This window comes from Hippopotamus amphibius, chromosome 4 (assembly GCF_030028045.1).
Source record: "Hippopotamus amphibius kiboko isolate mHipAmp2 chromosome 4, mHipAmp2.hap2, whole genome shotgun sequence".
NCBI lineage: Eukaryota > Metazoa > Chordata > Mammalia > Artiodactyla > Hippopotamidae > Hippopotamus > Hippopotamus amphibius.
Genome location: NC_080189.1, coordinates 175,118,316 through 175,142,375, shown reverse-complemented (window position 1 = coordinate 175,142,375; position 24,060 = coordinate 175,118,316). Strand labels below are relative to the sequence as shown.

General features: G+C 37.1%; 1 long non-coding RNA gene across 1 annotated transcript in view; it reads right to left on the bottom strand.

Moving 5' to 3' along the window:
• Positions 1-24,060, bottom strand: part of LOC130852546 (uncharacterized) — a 115,122-nt gene that overhangs the window by 2,988 nt on the left and 88,074 nt on the right. Inside the window, exon 2 of the long non-coding RNA XR_009053376.1 lies at positions 2,952-3,154. This is a non-coding gene — a long non-coding RNA (uncharacterized LOC130852546). The remainder of the gene's footprint in view (positions 1-2,951; positions 3,155-24,060) is intronic.

Below are 24,060 nucleotides of genomic sequence, written 5' to 3'. Positions count from 1 at the left end.
GAATCTAACATAATGTTGTAAATCAACTATACTGCAATTAAAAAAAAAAAAAAAGATGGTGAGGGAGAAATTATCTTGTTTTCCAGGCTGAAATACTAGAGCATTATTAACAGCTACACTGATTGATTCACAGTCATTTTATTAAATCTTCTGATTAGTTCTGATAGTTTGCTAATTTATTTGTATGTTATACTCTACAATGATGTCACAGTTTAGCCTCATCATTTCCAACAGCTACTTCTTGGTATTTTTTCATGCCTTAATATATTACCGATACTTTTTAAAAATAGAAAAAAATGGTGAAAATGAGCCTCCTTGTAATATTTCTGAATTGAAAAGGAATAACTGTGGAGCATAGGTCACAAACTCCAATGCCATATAGGGCCAGGCATGTCCTTGAACCCAGTCAAGTGCTCTGGAAGCGCCCCCTTGTGGAGGCTGCACAATAGTATGGCCAATTTCAGTGTTTGCAGCTACGGTAATTCAAAATTTTTGAATACAGCATGTGGGACAGATATAATAGTAGGTCTACCAGTTTATGGCCTCTGCTCTGGAATTTTGCCACTGAGTAAAATGTTGACTTTTAAAAACATAGTTAGTTTTTCATTACCTTACCAGGTTACTGTTAATACTTGTTCTTGGTTCCACAGCAGTTGCCAGTGTGCTGTATGTAGTGTTTATTCAAGTGTTAGTTGGAAAGCTGAATGTGCTTGAAATAAAAATCAAAAATTATCAGGATGATACTCACAGCTACACCGTGGAAATAATGGCTTCTAGTAAACACCATCAGGCAACATGCCTGTTTGGTTCACAGTTCAATTTTTTTTTTAATCATTATTAATCACTTTAGAAAGAAAAAATAGCCTTGGTAAAGTTTCTATTAGTTTGGTTTAATTCTTAATTTCGGTTTAATTTTCTAATGTCTTTAGCAAAAGAAAAACAGATACATAGATAGATGACAGATACATAGATAGATGATAGGTGATAGGTGATAGATATAGATAGATGATAGATAAATAGATAGATAGATAGATTAACTATTGAAAGAATTACAGAACTTCAAAAGTGATATAAATCATATAACCTTGGGAAATTTTTCTTCTTTTTAAGTCTGTTGAATTTTTGGAACTTAATTTTCTTGCAGTTATACTAAATACACACACAAACTTTCAAAAACTGTTCTGCTGGCTCATCTACATAAAATGTAGTTATCTGTCTCCTCAGCAGCAAGGCACTTACTGATCTGCTAAGAATAGTCAGAAACTTAAGGGCCTACAGGAGCCAGGCATCAATAAGGAAGCAGGAAAAGTGAAACCTGACCGGCATGGTTTACACAGTAGCTAACTGGAACTGGCATATCCTCTCCTAAGCTAGTTTCTACTGTGTATTACCAACCCATTATTGTCCTGTGGGAATGTAAGCAATGTGGTCAGATTTCCCAATCCCTCAAGAGAAGTCAGAAATCCTGATTTTTATGTAAGTTTTCCCAATTTTTAAACAATGCAGGCAAACTCAGTAGGTCAGTGAACTGGATTTGACCCTCAGATTAGCAGTTCGCAACTTCTAATCAGAAGACAAAAGTTTCTCCTGGTAAGGGACCTAAGAGGTTAAGTGTGCAGAAATCAGAAGTATGCTGATTACTGGAATGTTAACTGATACTAGTGGTCCAATGCTATGAAATCTCTGTTCACTTAGAAACATGAAGGTATTCTCAATTTCAAATGTCTTTTGAAAATGCAGCTCTCTGCCAAGAATTCTCACATGTAGTTTATCAAACAAGCCAGTGTTCATTTAGTGCTTGTTACATTATTTAATGTTTTCAGTGAATGCCATTATGAATTTTCAAAAAGCTGACTCCCTGATTCCAAAAGAGAACACTGAACTTCCTGGGTGGGGAAAGGGCAGAGGGGTGACTACTCTAATGAAAAACATCTCCACCTTCTGGTTCAGATGGGAAATGCAACAGAAAACAGTGTAGGGAGCCACTTTGGTGCCTAAGCATTGAAGGATTGAAGGCTCTTTGAAAGAACTAAAAAATTTGAATTTCACTATGTATACATGGTGACTAACTGCGTACATAAAAAGTTCTGAGGATGGATGCTTGCAATCTATAATACAGGAGCATCCTCAGTATTCTGAATGCATATCCAGTTCTCCCGAGAGCTGTCATTGCTAACGTTTCAGAGTTAATATGCCCAGTTCCCATGAAGCCTTAGTTATTTTTGTATGGAAGACACAGTGCACATGTAATCACTCTCTTTTTTTAGGTGAATGGATAGAGAGATAACTGTCACTATTTAAGTAAGAGACGCTGAGGGAAGGTGGAAGAATGAAAAAAGTACAAAGAATAACTTGGACACTCCAGTCTGACCTGGAGCAGCCCTGATCACATAATACAAATTACCTCATGAATCTTTTAGGCACGTGTTTCATTAGCTGTCAATCTCTGTTATAAAGAAAGAAGATCTAGTAAAGGATACCCAGTACTGTTCCATGCTTGTAATCCTATGATTTTCTTTTTTCAATTTTATGTTGTATTATTTAGGAATATTTGTGAGGTTTTTAGCTTTTAAATTATATAATATGAGTTGAACCCCAATATTAAATGCTTGGTAGATAGCAAAATTGTCATATTGAATCCGTATTCTATTAAAATGTAAATCTGTTGCTAAACTGCATGGTAGGATGATACAAACTTTTTTTTTTAACTTTTAAAATAAAGATTTGACATTTATACATCATGTTAACAAGCAGTAACAAACTATGGCTTTTTAAAAAGTTAACAAACAGAATATATATAACACACCTATATGTATTATAATATGCTCTTAATAATATGGCTTTTTTAGAATTACTGTATTCGTTATTTGAAGAGGAAAAGCTACAAATCTTTTTGCTGACGCTGCTTACTGTGGTGGAAAGAACATTGAACTTGGCATCTGGAGACGTACCTTCAAGCTTCCTCTCTCTCTGGCCAGCTGTGAGGACCTTGGGCAAGTCCTAATCCTCTTTCAACTTCATTTTCTTCATCAGTAAAATAAGAGGCTTTGATTTCATGACTTCTGGGGTTCAGTCCCACTCTAACCACTTATGATTGTATTTATTTTTGTTCTTAAGAGTGTTTCCTAAATATTGTTAGACTAATTGATGAAAACTGTAAAATAATAAAATATCAATCATTCTTTAGCAGAAGACCTATAGGATCTGAAATTGTGAAAAATCCCTTTAAACACAAAATTATCCTGTAAACCATCATATCCCCAGAGAACTTGAAGTATGATCATCTTAGAAAGAATCCCATGAACTTTACATATAAATCAAATTCCTCTTCAGAAGTCACAATATTTCCAGACAATCTTTTCAAGGAGTATTTTTGTCTTAAGTGTCCCCAAATTAACAGCAAAATTTTAAATTAAATATGAAAAATTTCACATATTCATATAGTTGCTGAACATAAATCCCTGTCATTGTAGACAGGCTACTAAAAAGGATGACGACTTCTGAACACTTTTGTTCACTAAGTATTCACTGTATTTCGCATTTAAGATGGTGTTTATAAAAACAGGATTCTAGGGCTTCCTAGGTGGTGCAGTGGTTAAGAATCCACCTGCCAATGCAGAGATCACGGGTTCGATCCCAGCTCCAGGAAGATCCCTCGATGCCGCGGAGCAACTAAGCCTGTGTGCCAAAACAAAAAAAACAGGATTCTAATCTTAGCAGTTAATGTCTAGCGTTCAGCTTCCAGTTAACCAATATTCTATGTAATCTTATAATTTGCAAATGTTTAATGCTCAATACCTTTTTCCTAAAAAAAGAATGACCTTCCCTTTTTATCATAAATAATCCTAAAGATATCCTTACAGTCAAAATTTTTATATTGAACTCTCTCCTCTTTAGTTGGCATTAAATGTAGTTCAACTATGACTTTTTCCCAGGGTTCAGCATCATTCATCTTGGTTATATGATGTCATCACCTGAATGTTTTGTATCAATAATTGAACTTGAGAAGCATCTGTAATTATATTAAAACCTTGCATTTCATTCCCAGATATTCTGTTCCTTTAAGTGATTGGGGTAGTGGAGACCACTAAGACTCTACTGGTTTCAATATGGTCAAAACACTGCTGGTAAGAAATTTAAGTAAATTAGATTCAAGTAAACAGTGTGTATTAATGATGCAAATATCAAGCCACTCTAATTTAGTTCCTTTCCTTTGAGATACTTAAAACCCGAGAGAGTTTTATAAAGACTTTCAGCTAGACAGAAATAATGATAAAACAATATTCAAATTTATTTCCTAGTGACTATTATTCATCTTAATAAGATCTTGTCACAACAATAGCTATATTTAATTTTGTTTCACATCATATCACCTGGAGTGGGCTCAGTGGTGGCCCTTAAAAGAATAATTCATGTCCTAGTCCCTGGAACCTGTGGATGTGACCTTATTTGGGGGGAGAAAGACCTTTGTAGGTGTAATTAAGTTAAGGATTTGGGGATGGGGAGGTTATCCTAGATTATGTGAATGAGCCCTAAATGCCATCACGAGTGTTCTTATAAGAGAAAGGCAGAGGGAGATTTGATAGACACAGAAGAGAGGAGGAGGAAAAGAAGGAAGCCATGTGATCATGAGGGAAATTGGAATGAGGTGGCCACAAGCCAGGGACACCTGAGGCCACTAGAAGCTAGAAAACGCAAGGTACAGATTGTCTCCTGTAGAGCCTTTGGAGCAAGCACCACCCTGCTGACACCGTGATTCCAGACTTCTGGCCTCTGGAACTGTAAGAGATGGATTTCTGTTGTTCTAAGCCACACAGTTCATGGTAATTAAGAAACTAATACATTACCTTAATTACACTACTTTCTGATGTGTTTCTAGAACTTCAACTGCTTTAAAATTTTCTGGTTTTCCACTGTTGCTTATATTTACTTGTTCTAATAACAGAAACTTAAAAGAGCACTCAAGAGAGGACTACTATATTTTGGACTCAAAGATGTTTTAATCTGTAATGAGAAATTATAATGCTTCCAGATCTTATCAAATGAGGTTTTAACTGTGGATTCTTTCTTCAGATCACACTGTTTAACTACGTACAATTTTGTAGCTATTAAGAACCTTGTATAACTGATAAAAGAAGATACCATATGTTATCCTGTCGTTGAAGGTGAATTTATGTGGTGAAAACAACAAAAAGTGGTGGGTAAAACATTTTCTAAAATCTTAATAGCATTAAAAAATGATAATAGAGTAAGCAATTATAAGGCCAAAAGTGAAGAGAAACCAGTTAATTCAGGAGAGAAGGACAGAATCAAAGCCCAGGACATTAGCAGGGAGTCTTATAAGATAGGATGAACCAGAAGTGGAACAGCCCTCACAGAATTATGGCCAGTTTTCAAATCACCTGGATTGACAAGGCTTAAACTTGCTTTAAAGTGATTCTATATTAGTAGTAACCCAGGAACCTGGCAGTGGCAAATGCAACTCGTCTCTGAAGTAAAGCACCGCAGTTCTTGGCCTCAAGTTACTGCTACAAATAGTTTTTCAAATACAGTGTCCAAACTGCAGCCCAAGAATAACAGAAACCACCCCCCGCCCCAGTCAGACTCTATAAGCAAAAGGAAGCAGAAATAACAAACCAAAACAGACCCAGAAAGTCTTCAGGCATTGGATTTATCAGGTACATGCTATAAAACAGCTGTGCAAACTAAGTTTAAATGAGAAACAAGTGTGACAATATAGCTAGGAAAAGAAATGGTTAGTTAACTGGGTCATAGGTGGTTATAAGCAATCCAGTTAGAATAAAAAAAAATGTCAGACTAGATTAGAAAGATGGAAAATACAGAAGATATAGTAGATTCAGAAGAAGCAGTACGAAAATCTAAACTACAGTCAGATAGAGTCTCCCAAGGGGAGGATAAGAGGGCAGAGGGCAATACTTGAAGAAATGATGGTTGATAGTGTCAAGCAAATGATGAAAAACAGCGCTTCTGACTCAAGAAGCTCAACATATCCCAAGCAATACAAAGAAAAGTGAAATAAATAGCGAAACTAAAGAAAACCAAAAAATAAAGCATTAAAAAGCAGCCAGAGAAAATGAAATATATTATCCTCAAAAAGACAACCAGTAGTAGCAATCAGAAATTATCTTATTTCTTCAGCAGAACAACAAAAGGCAGAAGATGATGGAAAATATCTTTAATATATTTAAAAGAAAATAACCCTCAACTGAGAATTCTACAGCAACCAAAAATATCTATCCGGGATAAGGAAAAAATAAAAATATTTTCAGACAAAAACTAAGAGAGTTTGCCAAGAGCACAGCCTCACTATAGGAAATTATAGAAAGATGCCTTTCAGGCAAAAGGAAAATGATCCCAGGTAGAAGGTCCAAGTTGGGAGAAAATATAAAGCGTAAGAGGTTAACAAATAGATGGGTAACTCCAAATGTATTAAATGATAAAAAAAAGAATGTCTTGTGAGGTTGTAAATAGATATACTATGCAAATATTAACAATGAGAAAACTGATATGCTGTATTAATATCAGATGAAAGAGACTTTAAGGCAAGATTCAATACCAAGTTAATGACAGTCACTTTATAGTAATAACAGGTCAATTAACCAGGAAGCTATAACAAGTTAAAATGCATCAGTGCTTAATAATATGACCTCAAAATATATAAAGTGAAAGTTAAGAAATAGAGGAATCCACCAGTATAATGAGAGATTTTTAATTCTCAGTAATTAAAAGAACAGCAGACAAAAATCTGTAAGAATGTATGATCTGAATGGCAAAATGAGCAAATTTGGCCATTTAATGGTCACATATAAAATACTGACCATAACGACTACTAAAGCACATACAGACAAGTTATTAGAATTGACTATATACTGGCTATAAAGCAGTCTCAGCAAATGTCAAAGGATGTAATTAGTGAGGCTAAGTTCCCTCACCACACTGCAGTTAAATTTGAAATCAATTACAAAACAACAACGTAAAAGTGAATCCCTGTGTGGGAGTCAAAAAAGAAATCAAAGTGATCTCATAAGATGTGTTTAATACAATGATAATGAAAATACTTCATATCGAACCTGGTTGGGGATGCAGCTAAAGCAGTATTTAAGAGGAAAACATTTTATCTTGTATACTGGCATTAGAAAAGGACAAAGTCTGCAAATAAATGAGATAAGCATTCATCTCTTGAAGTTAGAAAGAGAACAGCAGTGTAAACAAATAAAATAGAAGGAATGAAAAAACTACAAAATGAAGCAGAAATACATGAGACAGGAAATAAGCATACAATAAACAGAAAAAAAAAGCATGCGAAAAACTCAACCATCGTGTTGGAGGATGCAAACTTAGGTGGCAAAACTATAAACATAATTGAGAAAGTTAGTACCATGAAAAGTCAGAATAGAGGTTACTTTTAGGGGAAGGAGTAATTTTGAATGGGGTAAGGCGGCCAGAGGGCTTCTGAGATGCTGGCCAACTATGTAGGGTGGTTACACAGCTGTTTGCTTTATTTATAACAATACTATTATTAAAATTTTTATTTTAGACCGTTATAGATTTACATGCAGTTATTATAAATAATAACAGAGGGATCCCAAGTACTTTTTACCCAGTTTCCTCCAAGGAAACAACTTGTAAAACTATAAACAGTGCAACATCACAGTCAGGATGTTGACATGGATACAGTTTAGATACAGAACATTTCCATCACCACAAGCATCCCTCCTGCTGCTCTTTTATAACCACACCCATTTCCCTCCAGCTCTACACATCCCACCTCCTCAACCCCCTAGCAACCATTAATCTGGTCTAGATTTCAATCACTTTATCACTTCAAGAATATTATGTAAATGGAATCACAGGGTATGCATCCTTGGGGATTGGCTTTTTTTGCTCAGCATAATTCTCTGGATATTCATCTAGGTGGTTGTGTGTATCCACAGTTCATTTCTCTTTGTTGTTGCATAGTATTCCATAGTATACCATGGAAGTTTCTAATTTTTCTAGGAAGCTTCTAATTTTGAAGTCCAATTTATCACTTTTCCTCCTCTGTCTTTTGCCAAAAGTTTTATAGTTTTACATTTTACATTTAAGCCCATGATCCATTTTGAGTTAATTTTTTATAAGGTGTGAGTTGGTTTTTAGGTTCGGTTGTTGTTGTGGTTTTTTTTTTTTAAACTATAGTTTAACCATTCACCAATAAAAGGACATCAGGGTTGGGACTTCCTAGGTGGTGCAGTGGTTAAGAATCCACCTACCAAAGCAGGGGACACGGTTCAATCCTGTTCCAGGAAGATTCTCACATGCCTCAGAGCAACTAAGCCTATGAGCCACCACTATTGAGCCTGTGCTCTAGAGCCCGCAAGCCACAACCATTGAGCCCATGTGCCGCAACTACTGAAGCCCATGCACCTAGAGCCCGTGCTCCGCAACAAGAGAAGCCACCACAATGAGAAGCCCACACACCACAATGAAGAGTAGCCCCTGCTTGCTGCAACTAGAGAAAGTCAGTGTGCAGCAAAGAAGACCCAACGCAGTCAATAAATAAGATACATTTTTTTTAAGTTAAAAAAAAAAAAGGACATCAGGGTTGTTTGAAGTTTTTGACTATTATGAAGAAACTTCTATAAACATTTGTCTACAGGTTTTGTGTGAACATAAGTTTTCAATTCTGTGGGATAATTGCCCAGGAGTGCAATTACTGGGTCATATTTCATTTTAGTTTGTTAAGGAAATAGCAGACTATTTTTCCACTAGTAATATATGAGTGATCCTATTTCTCTGCATCCTCACTAGCATTTGGTGTTGTCACTATTTTTTAATCTCAGTCATTGTTGGGTGTACATGATCTCTCACTGTGGGTTTCATTTGCATTTCCCTAATGGCTGATGGTGCTGAACAGCTTTTCAGGTATTTGCCAGCTGCACATCCTCTTTTGTGAAGGTCTATTCATATCTTTGGTCATTTTCTAAGTGGATTTTTTGTGTGTTGTATTGTTGAGTTTTGAGCATTCTTTGTATTTGCTAGAAAAAAGTCATTTGTCAGATAATATGGTGTGCAAATAAATCCTCACAGTCTGTAGCTTACCTTTCCATCCTATTAACAGGATCTGTCACAGAGGAAGTTCAAATTTTGATAAAGTCTGATTTGTCAATTTTTCCTCTTATGGAGTGTGATTTTGGAGTGGAGTCCAAGAATTCTTTCCCTTCTCCTAGGCCCCCAAAGAATTTCTCCTATTTTTTTTTTGGCTAAAAGTTTTATAGTTTTACATTTTAAAGTACATGATCCATTTTGAGTTAATTTTTAATAAGGTGTGAAATTTGGATAGAGGTTCTTTTCTTCCCCCATGGATGTCCTAAAGCTCCAGTGCCATTTGTTGAAACGGCTTTCTTGCCTCCATTGAATTGTTTTTGCACTTTTGTATAAAATCAGTTGGGCTTATTTGTGTGCATCTGTTTTGGGTTTTCTATTCTGTTTCATTGATCTTTATGTCTATTCCTGCATCAATACCACATATCTTGAATACTATGGCTATATGTAGTAGGCTGAATGGTGGCTCCCCCCAAAATATGGCCACATCCTGAATCCATGAATATCACTTTATATGGCAAAAGAGTGAATATCACCTTAAAAGGCAAAAGACGTGATTAAATTAAGGGTCTTGAGAGGAAGTTTCCAGTGCATCCGTAGTTTCTTGGTTTGAAGATTTCTTTCTGAGGAGATTTCATAAGGCTTAATAATCATAGAGATATTCAAATTATCTATTTGATACTGGGTTACTTTCTATTTTTTCACTTGTACAAGTGTGTTTGTAATTGCTAGTTGAGGCAGTTTTATGATCGTTACTTTATAATCTTTGTCAGATCATCCTAACATCTCTATCATCTTGGTGTTAGCATATACTGAATGTACTTTTTCATTCAATTTGAGCTCTACCTGGTTCTTGGGGTGACAATGACTTTTCAGTTTAATTTGGGACATTTTGGGTAACATGTTATGAGGCTCTGCATATTCTTTAAGCCTTCCCCTTGGCTGCTTTTTTTCTGACACCACTCTGGGAGAAGGAGGGAGGGGTGCCTTGTTACTACCAGGTAGAAAGTCCAGATTCCCACTTGGCCTCCTCTGACATCCAACCTGGGGAACAACTCATTACTGCTGGGTGGAGATGGAAGTTCCAGCCTTCCTGTAGGTCTCCACTGATGCCTTCTTGCCTGGGAGTGATAGGAGTACTTGAAACCTATTCTTTCTTCTCTGTATTCACCAGACCTGCTTTAGTTAAATAATTTGGCATTTCTTGTCTGGTCTGGGACAGTTACTTTATAAGTGGGATCCCCCGCTTTGATATCACCCCTTTCTAATCCTTCCTCCACAGTGCTTCCAGAGTGACCTTTAAAAAACACAAATCCAGTCATCACATTGCCCTACTTAGAATCCTTTCATAAATCCCTGTACCCTCCAGAATAAAATGGAAAACAAAGAGAAGCCTTCAGGATTTGGGTCCTACCGACTCCTCCAGCACGATCTCAGTCTACTGTATGTCTCTGTCCTACAGCCACATCAGACCACTTGTCATGGGATGTGGGCACTCACAGAACTGAGGCTTGAGGCAAAAAGAGAACAAGAGAAAATATACCACAATCACATTTTCCTCCCATCTCCTCTCCCTCAACAGTCTCTTGCTATTCCTCCTACCAGCTAAGTCCAACCAGGAGCAAGAAGCCAGAGGGTAAGAGAGCCTGGGTAAAAAACTCCACGGAGACCGGTCCCCCAGCCACAGAGCAGAGAAGGGAAGGGTAAAGAATGGATGTGGCCGGGGAGGAGCAGCCAGATGGAGAATAACCAGTGCGTTGAACTTCAAGCCAATCTAAGTCTTAGAGCAGCTAAGACCCAAAAGTCTCAATTTGCCAAATGCCATTCTTATCCTCCAAGATCATAAAAATTTTCTGACAGAGTACATCAGTGTGTAAATACCAGCATCCCAGGTCGCAACGCAAATGTAAGTGTGTTACACAAAATTCCCTTTTAATTGTATGGGTAGCATCATTACTTTGCTCTCTATGCTTTCGAAATTCTTCATAGCTCAAAAAAGAATTAAGTAATTATACCCATAATCATAACCTGGTTAATATAATGCAGGTGATTAAATGTATACCCAACTATTCTCACTGACCAAAATATCTTCTCATGCAATTTACAATAGCCATTTCCTAGAATGTAGAATGCTTTTTATTTTCAGGGAAAACCTTATCTTCAGCAGAATGTTTAAATCCACCCAATGGACTTTTAAACAAATAGGTAATCTTGTCATTATACGTGGTTAAATGCTGCACAATAGCTGCTAGAATCCAGAAGTAGAACAACTTGTGCTGTGTACTTTGGATACTGTGGATGCTGTTAAGTGAATGTTAAAAATGTATTTTTAAAGTGAACTTTAATATTCAAAAGTAAAGATTAAGTATTTACACTGTCAATAAACTTGAAAGCAAGATTTCTTACACTAATCACAGTTGAATAACCAAGATTCCACCAAACAGACATTTAGTAAATAACTTTACAGGTAATTTCAGATGTTAATGGCTTTTAAAAAATCATTCAACAACCTGAGTTAGCCCTAGCCTGCTCTTTTTAAAGTTTTTCATTTAGTTATCATTTTTATCAAATGTGTACTTGCATATAGTTCAAAAATTCAAATAAGTCCACAATTATTATGACAAGTAACAGTTCCCTGTAGACAAATGTCCCTCATTTCCTTTTCCTTAGAGGCAACCACATAAATTCTTTTAGCTGTTTGAGTATTTACCCCAATATCTCAAAAAAATTTGCCCTTATTGCCACTTTTAAAAAAGTTATAATCTGTTAACTTTCCACTGTGGAAAAGGGGTTCAGTTTTCTCATGAGCCCCACCTTCACACATTGACACTCGTTCTTCCAATCCCCCCACTATAGTTTTATCAAAAATTTACCCAGGTCATTATTCACTGTTTACATTACTTGAGAAATGTAAACCACTTTTGCAATTAAGCCGTGTTTCTTTTCCTTCTTTGAAAATCTTTGTTTTCCTTACTTTTAGTTTTTGATGCACTTTTCACTATTTTATCCCCATAACCTCCCTTTGCTAGATATTCTGTTTCCTGGCTCCCATATATTCTACTTTATTGGTTTAATACCTCTTTTTGGTGGGGCACATCTTCCAGTAGCTTCCAGAGAAAAAATATATGGGTGGCCAGTTTTCTGAGATCTTGCATGTCTGCAAGTGTCTTTATTTACCTTCCACTTGATTGATAGTTTGGCTAGGTATAGAATTCTATACTGTATAAGAAACAATTTTTCCTCAAAATTTTGAAAGCATTGCTCCATTTGTTTTAAGCTCTTTATTGGAGTGTAATTGCTTTACACTGTTGTGCCAGTTTTTGCTGTACAACAAAGTGAATCAGCTGTATTTATTCATATATCCCCATATCCCCTAACATTGCTCCATTGTTCCCTAGTTTGCTATATTGCTGTTGAGAAGTCTAATGCCATTGTTTTTCCTGATTAGTTTGTAAGGGAAAATTTAAATATCTTTCTGTTGTCCCTAGGGTTCTGACATTTTGTAATGATGCACTTTGGTTTTGCTGTATAACCATGTTATGAATCAGACACTGTGGTGGGCCTTTCAGTCTGGACACTCATGTCTGTCAGTTCTGGGAAATCTTTTTGAGTCATGTTATTAATAATTTTAATAATTATCTTCCTTCCATTTTGTCTGTTCTCTCTATAACTCCTAATATTCAGACTTTGTTCTTTGTGGAAGCTCCTCTAATTTTCTTATCGTTTCTTCCTATATATGTTCTTTTGCTCTACTTTCAAGAAAGTCTCAACTTTTCTTTCCAACCCATCTATTGAATTTTTCATTTTTGTTATTATGTTTTAAAATTGCAAGAGATTTTGTTCTCTGAATGTTCCTTTTTTAAAGCACACCATTTTTGTTTCATAGGTGGCACATCTTCTATCTCTGAGGATATGAATAGGGTTTTAGAAGTTTCCTTTGCTAAGAATAGTTCCTGTTCCCTCCAAGTTGCCTTTCCCTGCTTGCCTGTTGCTTTGGCATCTGTATTGAATGTTATGAGGTTTCTCCTTGTGGTCCTAAGATCTGTACTCATATATAAGAGTAGGAAACTAAAAAACTGTTTGGAAATTATATGAATGGATTGGGTTTATCAACATTCCAGGCACTGTGGAATGACCTGGCTAGACCATTTTGTTGAGAAACCCGGTGATTTAGCATCTTTAAAACTTTTTCCCTTTATGATCAGATTCTGCAGAGAAGTCTGCCAACTGCTTGCCTAGAAAGGGGGAAAGTCTTCTCAGGGGTCCCATGATTCAATATGAAAACTTCCACTTATTAACTATTTTTTTCACATTAGTCCCCCCACCCCCTGCCCCCATACTCTCAGACTCATCTCTCTCTTATTCCAGGCACTACTATGGTGACCAGTGCTGCATGGGCACTCATCACATTCCCACAGATGCATCTTAACAGCTTCACCATAGCCTTGTATCATATGCTTCTCACCTCCCTCCCAGGGCCTGCCTGATCTTGCAGTGTGGGGATGCCATGATGACTTGCTCTATGCCCATCCAGGCAAAACCCAGAAGTGTAGGGGAATCAACACTCCACAGGGTAAACTTTTGACTGAGGGACACAGGAGCTGATGAATAAATGCTTTCTGTCTCTCCCCTCAGACTAATGGCCCCATGGGATCAAGCAGTCATCCACCCAAAGCAGTAGCCATGTTAGCTAACACCTCGCCATATTGGCTTCTCCTCCTTTTCTGCCTTATACCTCTCTTCATTGCTTTTCTCCATGAGATCACACTTCCCAACAAAATACTCCTTCTCAAGTCTTTGTCTCAGGCTCTGCTTTCCGAGATACCTTGGCTAAGACACCTCAACTTCAACTGTGCTTCAACTCTCTCCTTTCCCACACTGATCTTGCAAGCCCAGGCTCTCAGTTTAAATAAGTCCTGCACAGAGCCTGACAAAGTAACAGCGACTCTTAACTGCCACTTAGAGAAAACACAGTATTCTCATTTAGTCACTGGTCAAAGGAAGATCTTGTTCTCATTCTTTATCATATTTACTCCCTTCATTTTTTTTCTTTGATCCAACTTCAAATAGAAATAATATTACCTGTATAAGTAAAAGTTAAGTTTAACTAAACAGAAATTTCAAGGCCACCTAAGAAGGGGAAAGATACCACAGAATTTCAGTATATCTATAAAATATCTATACAGTCCCTGCAAGGTTGATTTAATCAGATCTAATCCATACTTCCCAAATCAAATCTTGGAACGAGAGTCAGACATTTGAAATATAGACCGTGTTCAAAAATCCATTTCATACAGTCACTATATCTATTTAAGTAAAGAGTTCTTCTATAAGAGATAAGTATATCAGAAGAAAGTTTTTAAAAAATGCAAAACTATTTAAATCCCATCTCTGCTATCCTTGGAAAATACACCACTATCCCTGTCTCTCTGAGCTTAGAATCAATTGCCCAAGCAAATACATGTCCTGGTTTAGTTATTATTTCTGTGTAGCAAATTACCTCAAAACTTAGTGGTGCTTCCAGAGAGAAAAAAATACAAAGCATTAGGAATCAAAATGGCTTCAGACTTCACAACGGTCACACCGGAAACAAGAAGACAATGGTGAAACTCTCAAAATTCTGAAAGAAGATTATGTCCAACTTGGAATGCTATACTAAGCTAAACCTTCAAGTAATATTCAGTTAGACATGCAAAGTTTCAAAAAAAATAATTCCCTTTCCACAAACCTGTTCTCAAGAAGCTACTAAAGAATGTGGTCTACCAAAACAAGAGAGTAAAACAAGAAAGAAAGGCCATGGATCCAGGAAAAAGGATATTTGATAGAGGAGAGAGGTCAAGTAACTCATGATGATAGTGGTGCGGAGGAGAGGCTACAGGAGTTAAAGATCTCAAGAGGGCAGCACCTGACATAGACGGCAACTAGTTTCAGATGGAAGCAGTATGACTCAAAAGACAAATAATGACAGCTGTCCTATCAAGATTCCCACCAGGCCATTGAGCCATCTTGCCCATGTGCTAATGAAGTTTCTGCTCTCCCCTCCATGCCTCAATCAGCTTTGACTTATGCCATAGCACTAGAACTAGTCCATGGTCTGCTTGTGAGCAGAAAATACAGAGCAGCCACTCTCTGCCCGTGCTCTTGTCGGTACCTGGCCCCTGCTCAGCCCCATCAGATGTCCCCCAAATGGAAATCTTTCATTTCCCGGGACTTGGTCACATCCCTGCTCACTGAATTGCCCAAAAGGGCCCTTCTGAATTCTCAGGAAACCCGAATCCAGACGATGACCCAGACTATGATGACCTCAGCAGCTCGGGCTGCTGTAACAAAATGTGATAGACTGGGTGGCTTCAACAACAAACATTTATCCCTCGCAGTTCAGAAGGCTGAGAAGTCCAGGATCAAGGTGCCAACAGATCCCTGTCTGCTGAGAGCCCTCTTCCTGTTTGCAGCTGTCTGGCTGTCTCCTCACGTGGCAGAGAACAGAGAGAGAAAGAAGCTCTCTCTTGTCTGTTCTTATAATGCCATTAACCCCATCATGAAAGCCCCACTTTAGTTGCCTAATTACCTCCCAAAGGCCCCATCTCCAAATACTGCCCCACGGTGAGGGTCAGGGCTTCAACGTATAAACTTGGGGGGAACACATTTAGTCCATAGCAATGACTGAGTCTAACAGTAGCACTTTTGTCCTCTTTCTTTATACAACTAGATTTGTGCTTCTTACTCAGTTTTCAAATCTAAACAGCATATTGCTCAGAAATGCATACATTGGAGGTAAAACTAAAAAGAAAAGCGAACAAGTGATCCTCCTGAGAGAAGATGGAGGGGGAAGGTAACACAGGGTACTTCTAAGATCATGGTCATGATCTATGGCTTTAGGTGGTGATACAGTTTTTCACTGTATTATTACTCAATAAACTGTATAATAGGTTTATACATTTTTCTGTATGCACAATATATCTCATAATTTAAAATATATAGACTTTATTGGAACTTTTATCAACATACGATAAACTGCATATAAAGTGTACAATTTTATTTTTTTTCTTATTAGTAATGTATTTCTGGCAATCCCAATCTACCAATTCATCCCACACCAACCCCCGCTCCCCCTCCCCACTTTCCCCACTTGGTGTCCGTATAAAACATAGACTTTAAACTCATCTGATAAAGCTTTTATCCCTCATACCTTGGATGTCACGAAGTTTAGGGATAGAAAGAACAAAACATGCCAAAACGCAGCCTGAATCTGGAACTTGGCTCTGAGCCACATTCATGAGCGTAGGTAGTACAAATAACCCAGAACAGAAAGAGTTGACTGCACTGCACCTAGATATTCCTTCGATTTAAATTGATTCTGTATTTTGTAAATTACACAAATGCCTACCAAATTTTCTCCTGCAGTCCCTTTCCTATCTTGTTATTGTCATATGACCTAGAAACCTTGGTCATCCGTAACTCATCCCCACCTCAGTATTCAGTTAGCGTCTAACTCCTATTGATTGTACATCTAAAACAGCCCCTTGTGGAGCTTCCCTGGTGGCGCAGTGGTTAAGAATCCACCTGCCAATGCAGGGGACACAGGTTCAAACCTTGGGGAAGATCCCATGCCGTAGAGCAACTAAGCCCACTAGCCACAACTACTGAGCCTGCGTGCCTAAAGCCCGTGCTCCACGACAAGAGAAGCCACTGCAATGAGAAGCCTGAGTGCCACCAAAGAGTAGCCCCCGCTTACCACAACTAGAGAAAGCCCATACGTAGCAACGAACAACCAATAAATTAATTTAAATAAATAAATAAATAAATAAATAAATAAAACACCCCTTGTAACCACCCTCCTCTTTCCATTACTCCACCCTGGTGCTGATCTAGGCCCATCTGAGAATCTCCAATGGGTCATTATATAATGTGTAAGCTGGCCTCCCAGACTCCAGTTTTTACCTTCTTCAGTCTATCTCCAACATTGCCACCAGAATTCAGCTTTGAAAGTGTAGTCTTTTTTTTATTGTGGTAAAATACATGTAACATAAAATTTTACCATTTGAACCAGATGAACTCATTTGCAAAGAAGAAACAGAGACACAGACGTAGAGAACAAACTTATGGATATCAAGGGGGATAATGGTGTGGTGGGATGAACTGGGAAATTGCGATTGACATATATACACTACTATGTATAAAACAGATAACTAATGAGAACCTACTGTATAGCACAGGGAACTCTACTCAGTGCTCTGTGGTGAGCTAAATCAGAAGGAAATCTAAAAAAGAGTGGATATATGTGTACATATAACTGATTCACTTTGCTGTAAAGCACAAACTATCACATCATTGTAAAGCAACTATATTCCAATAAAAATTTAAATTTTTTTTTTTACCAATTTAGTCATTTTTAAGCATACAATTCAGTGTCATTAAGTACATTAATTGTGCAACTGTCACCACCATCCATTTCTAGAACTTTTTCAACATCACAAACTGAAACTCTGTACCCACTAAACAATAACTCCCCATTGCCACCTTTTGCCAGCCCCAGTAACCACTGTTCTACTTTCTGTCTCTATGAATTTGACTATTCTGGGTACCTCCCATACAAGTGAAGTCATACAATATTTGTCCTTCTGCATTTGGCTTCTTTCACTTATTATGATGTCTTCAAGGTTCATCTATGTTGTAGCATGTGACAAGCTTTCCTTCCTTTTCAAGGCTGAATAATAGTCCATTGTCTGTGTATACCAGATTTTGTTTATCCATTTATCTGTCAATGGACCTTCGGCTTCTTTCTACCATTCAGGTATTGTGAATAATGCTGCAGTGAACAAGGGTGTATAAATATCTGTTCAAGTCCCTGCTTTCAATTCTCTTGAATCTATACCTAAAGTTGAATTGCTGGATCATATGGTAACTCTTTGTTTAATTTTTTGAAGGACACGCCATTCTGTTTTCCATAGCAGCTGCACCGTTTCATATTTCCACCAGCGATATACAGCGAGTTCCAATTTCTTCACATCCTGGCCAAGAATAACTCTCTTAAGGAGAATGAAGTGGTATCTCATTGCGGTTTTGATTTCCAGTTCCCTAATGATTAGAGATGTTAAGCATCTTTTCGTGTGCTTATTGGCCATTTACATGTCTCCCTTGGAGAAATGTTCAAACCCTTTGCCCATCTTTTTAATAGCATGGTTTTTTTTGGTTGTTGTTGAGCTGTAGGAGTTCTTTACATATTTTGGATATTAACCCCTTATCAGATATGATTTGCAAATACTTTCATTCTATGGATCATCTTTTCACTCTTTTGATGGTATCCTTTGCACAGAAGTTTTAAATTTTTATTTTCTGATGTATCTATTTTTTCTTTTGTTGCCTATGCTTTTAATGTTCAAGAAATCATTGTCAAATCCAATGTCATGTCCTAAGTTCTTTTCTAAGAGTTTCATAGTTTTAGCTTTTATATTTAGTCTTTGATCTACTTTGAGGTAATTCTTGCATAAGGTGTAAGGTAAGGGTCCAACTTCATTCTTTTTACATATGGATATCCAGTTTTTGTAACACCATTTGTTGAAAAGACTGTCGCCCACCCCCCCCAACCCCCCTTGACTGGTCTTGGCATCCTTGTTGAAAATCACTAGATCATATACACAAGAGTTTATTTCTGGGCTCTCTATTCTCTGCCATTGGTCTGGATGTCTGTCTTATGCCAGTATTACACTGTTTTGATTACTGTAGCTTTGTAGTCAGTTTTGAAATAAGGAAGTGTGAGTCCTCCCATTTTATTCTTTAAGACTGTTTTGGCTATTCAGGGTCTCTTCAGCTTCCATATGAATTTTAGGATGGCTACTTCAATTTCTGCAACAACAACAACAACAAAAAACATTGGAAGTTTGATAGGGATTGCATTGGATCTATAGGTTGCTTTGGGTAGTATTGTCATTTTAACAATATTAAGTCTTCCAATCCATGAACGTGAGATGTCTTTCCATTTGTTCATGTATTTTAAAATTTCTTTCAGCAATATTTTGTAGTTTTCAGTGTACAAGTCTTTCTCCTCCTTGGCTAAGTTTGTTCCTATTTTATTCTTTTCAATGCTACTGTAAATGTAGTTGTTTACTCAAAGAGTAGATTTTTATTGTGTCATTTTTCTGCCCCAGAAACTTCACATGTCTCTCCATTCATCTTCAGAATAATATCCAAACAAATATTCAAATGACATTGCAGACTTCCACAGTCTTGGCCCAAACTCCCTTTTCTTTCCAATTTCCTACTTTTCCTCAGTTTGATCTCTCCATCCATGCTGATTTGCTTATAGTTTCCTAAATTTCTATACGTGTTCATATCTCCTTGCTATTTTTCTCTTAATCGGACAACCTCAAATGCTATTTTCCCCACTCCCTTGACATCAAACTCTTCTAGTCTCATTCCAATGCTGCCTCTGCCACAAAACTCTTCTCTGACCCCTGCAATCATCATTTTTACCATATCTCTTATGCTCACACAGCATGACCTTTGCCTTAGTTTAACACACTTCCTTGTTGCTAATCTGTGGTCAATTACTAGGTCACCCTCCTAATTAGACAGTTTAGCATTCAGTTCAACAAATATTTACTGAACACTAACCAAATTTCAGGCAATATTCTTGAAAATGAGAGAAAGTCCTGCCTTCAAGGAGCTTCACAAGCTAGTAGAAGAATCAGGCATATTAATAAACCAGTAGTGTACCGGTGATAGTTTAAGTATTGAAAAGACACAGAGTGTTATAAAAGTGTTATAAAAGACTAAGGCTGTCTGGGATGGGAGCTGTCAGGGAAGGTCTAACAGAGCAGGTGTTGCCTATACAGGATTTTAGAGGAAACAAGATGGAAAGGACATTCTAGACAGAAGCACAAGGTTTAAAGACACAAAACAAAAACTAATATTTAGGAAACTAGAAGCAGTCAGAATCCCTGGAGTATTGTTAAGATTCAAGGGGCAAGTAACAGATCATGAAGGGAGATGCTGACTGTTTCAGCCTTTGGCCTCTTAGATAAAATGGGAATCTGCTGAAGAGTTTCCAGCATATCCTATATATCACCGTATATAAGATATACCGCATACAGGGGTACATATTTCAAACATATGTAACTCTGGTAGCAGGACATTCCCTCCATTGGATTGAAGGGGGAAGCATTGAAATTAAAAAGTACACAAATAGTTAAGCTACCCACCTGTTCATTTTCATACACATCATTAGTAAAATAACTTCTATTTGCCCTGCTTATATTATTATTATTCACTGGGGCTCACACATAAATGACTATTTCTAAGACTAGAGTGATAAATTTATTGACAGTTGAACGTGAATAAAGCTCTTGGTTGATTAACAAAAATTAAACAACATCACAGACTTTTGCTCCTTTTATTATACCAACTGAAGTACCAATTGGGTTTCTAGCAGGAAAGCTTATCTTACTACAACAGCTATACTTTTAGGATGGCTTGTCTTTATAGAATTTTTTAATTAATTAATTAATTAATTAATTAATGTATTTTTTGGCTGTGTTGGGTCTTTATTGCTGCACACAGGCTTTCTCTAGTTGCGGCGAGCAGGGGCTACTCTTCACTATGGTGTACGGGCTCCTCATTTTGGTGGCTTCTCTTGCTGTGGAGCACAGGCTTCACTAGTTGTAGCACATGGGGGCTCAATAGTTGTGGCTCATGGGCTCTAGAGAACAGGCTCAATAGTTGTGGCACACGGGCTTAGTTGCTAGATGGCATGTGGGATCTTCCTGGTGCTGGGATCAAACCTGTGTCCCCTGCATTGGCAAGCAGATTCTTAACCACTGCACCACCCAAGAAGTACCTTTATTGAATTTTTGATGGAAAGGAATAATAAACACATATGGAATTCATGTTAAAAGCTTTTCAAGAGGGACTTCCTAGGTGGCGCAGTGGGTAAGAATCCGCCTGCCAACGCAGGGGACATGGGTTCAAGCCCTGCCCCAGGAAGATACCACATGCCATGGAGCAACTAGACCCATGTGCCGCAACTATTGAGCCTGTGCTCTAGAGCCCGTGAGCCACAACTGTTGAGCCCATGTGCCACAACTACTGAAGCCTGTGCGCCTAGAGCCCGTGCTCTGCAACAGGAAGGGCCACCGCAGTGAGAAGTCTTCACACCACAATGAAGAGTGGCCCCTCCTCACTGCAACTAGAGAAAGCCCGTGTGCAGCAACGAAGACCCAACACAGCCAATTAAATTAATTAATTAATTAATTAATTTAAAAAAAACAAAAAGCTTTTCAAGAGAGAGGACAAACTACCTTCCTCTTTCTTTTCAAGATTTTTTGGTGGAAGGGAGGGGAGGTGAATAGAAACCTGTACAATGAAAAGAACAGAGAACAAATCATAGTAATTCCAATTGTGATTTCCATTCCCTAGAAGTATCTTAAATGATCCCCAAGCATGCTAATTGAATGACAGACTTAGGGAATTTGCTTTCAATTTAACTTATTCTTTATAAAGAAATTTACCACTTGTTTTGCTTATTGTTAACCCATGAAGAGTTGCTAGTCAGCATTTTGTGGGGTAGTTTTTATATTTAAAGAAATGAATTGTGGGTGGTAGTGAGTTCTCAGCTGGTCAAAGTCTGTTGTTGCTACAGCTTTTATCTAAAATTACCTTCATTTTCTGATTTGTTCATGAAAACATTATGTTAAGGGTAGGATAAGAGAAACTAACATTTTTTTCACAAGTACTGCATAGCAAATTAAATATTTATGTAACATGAAAATAGTTCAGAAAAAAATGGATGATTGATGGAATATTTTTCTGCTGAGTTTTTTCTGATTATTTTTCACGTTTATATTACATGATGCTATGTAATAAAATGCTCATGAATGTCATGAAAATGCTTATGTATGGTCATATGGGCATCTGCCTTTATGGGGAGAATTTTTTTAAAATTTTATTGACGTATAGTTGATTTACAATATTGTATTAATTTCTACTGTACAGCAAACTGATTCAGTTATACATATATATATTTTTTCATATTCCTTTCCATTATGGTTTATTACAGGATATTGAATTTAGTTCCCTGTGCTATACAGTAGGACTTTGTTGTTTATCCATTCTATACATAACAGTTTGCATCTGCTAATCCCAAACTCCCAATCATCCCTCCCCACCCCTTCCCCTTGTCGAATACAAGTCTGTTCTCTATATCTCTGAGCTGGTTTCTGATTCAAAGATAAGTTCATTTGTGTCATATTTTAGGTTACACATATAAATATCATATGGTATTTGTCTTTCTCTTTCTCACTTCATTTAATATGATAACCTCTAGGTCCATCCATGTTGCTGCAAATGACATTATTTCATTCTTTTTTGTGGCTGAGTAGTATGCTGCTGTGTGGAAAACATATATATATTATACATATATATATTCTTTATGGCCTTTATGGAAATTTTAATAATTTCTATTATTCTTACCATCATTGCTCCACACTTATGGAATCTGAAAGCTGGAAGTATCCTTGAAGATCATCTCATGGGAATTAGAAAACTGAGGCCAAAGGAGGTTAAGCGTCTTATCCTAGATCACCAATTTATTGGCTGGACCACAATTAGGGTTCAACAATTCCAACATTGGTGCCATGCCCTTCCCCCCATATAGGCACCATTATCTTCATGGCCTAACATGGGGGTGGAATATTCTGGAGTTGAGCAGTACATAATCCAGCATCCTTGTCCCTGTTCTTTCCAGGGTTTTTAGTTTAGAGCAGGTAACACTATAGAAATAATGACTGCAACATGGATAAAGGTAAGTAATATAGAGTAGGTATAAATATTGTGTAATGAATAGACTCCACTGCATATTTTATGTTTATGTTATGTATGTAGGTGAAGGTACAAAGGTTCAGGGGAAAAGCTTTATATTTAGAGCACAGAGTCAGTATCTTATTCAATTTAATCCCTACAACAACCTTAGGAGTTATTATTACTCCTGTTTTACAGGCAAGGAAACTGAGGTAAAGAGGTTTAGAAACTTACAAATAGCACATAGCTAAGAGGCAGGACCCAGACTCACGATCCAACACCCACAACCTTGACCACTATGAAAATGTATCTCAAGCTTTTGTGACTTGCAAGCTTCCATTAGGAATTTTCTTATATTGTACCACCATTTATGCATAGCATAAGATTAAGTGATTATAAATTAAGGTATTTATTTATTAGTATGATGGTTAGTTTTGTGTCAGTTTGGCTAGGCTATACTACCCAGTTATTCAAATACTAATCTAGGTGTTGCTGTGAGGCTATTTTGTAGAACGATTATCATCTACAACAGAGTTGACTTTAAGTAAAAGAGATTATCCTCGGTAATCTGGGTTAGCCTCATCCAATCTGTGGAAGGCCTTGAGACCAAAACTGAGGTTTCCCAGAGGAAGAAATTCTGTGGATTGCAGAGTCAGGCTCTGCCCAAGAGTTTCCAGCCTGGTGCTGACCTGCTGTAGGTACCTCCAGACTTGCCTAGCAAGATCCCACTACCATATAAACGAATTCCTTGAAATCTCTTTCTCTCTGTAGATGTATCCTACTGGTTATTTCTCTGGTAGAACCCTAACACAACTCAAATATTATTTAAGATTATATTAAAAAGTTCATTTAAACATAATCATTACTATTAGTTGTATATATAATTTTAAATCTTTTTTCCATTTAATAAATCCTGCTGTTTAATTTACCTTAAAAAGATGTTATATAGTTTTTTTTTCCCACAAATTACTTCATGTTTGGTTTGAGGATCAAATAAGTAATAACATGTGAATAAATCTGATGATGTCTGTGTCAAAAGTAAACAAAATTACTGTCATGCCCATATGATTGAAATTATTGCATTTTACTTTTCAGAAAAAACAATTGCTGTTTTTATAATTTTCCAGTTTTGCCTGCAAATGATGAAAGTCTTAGGCTGTTCTT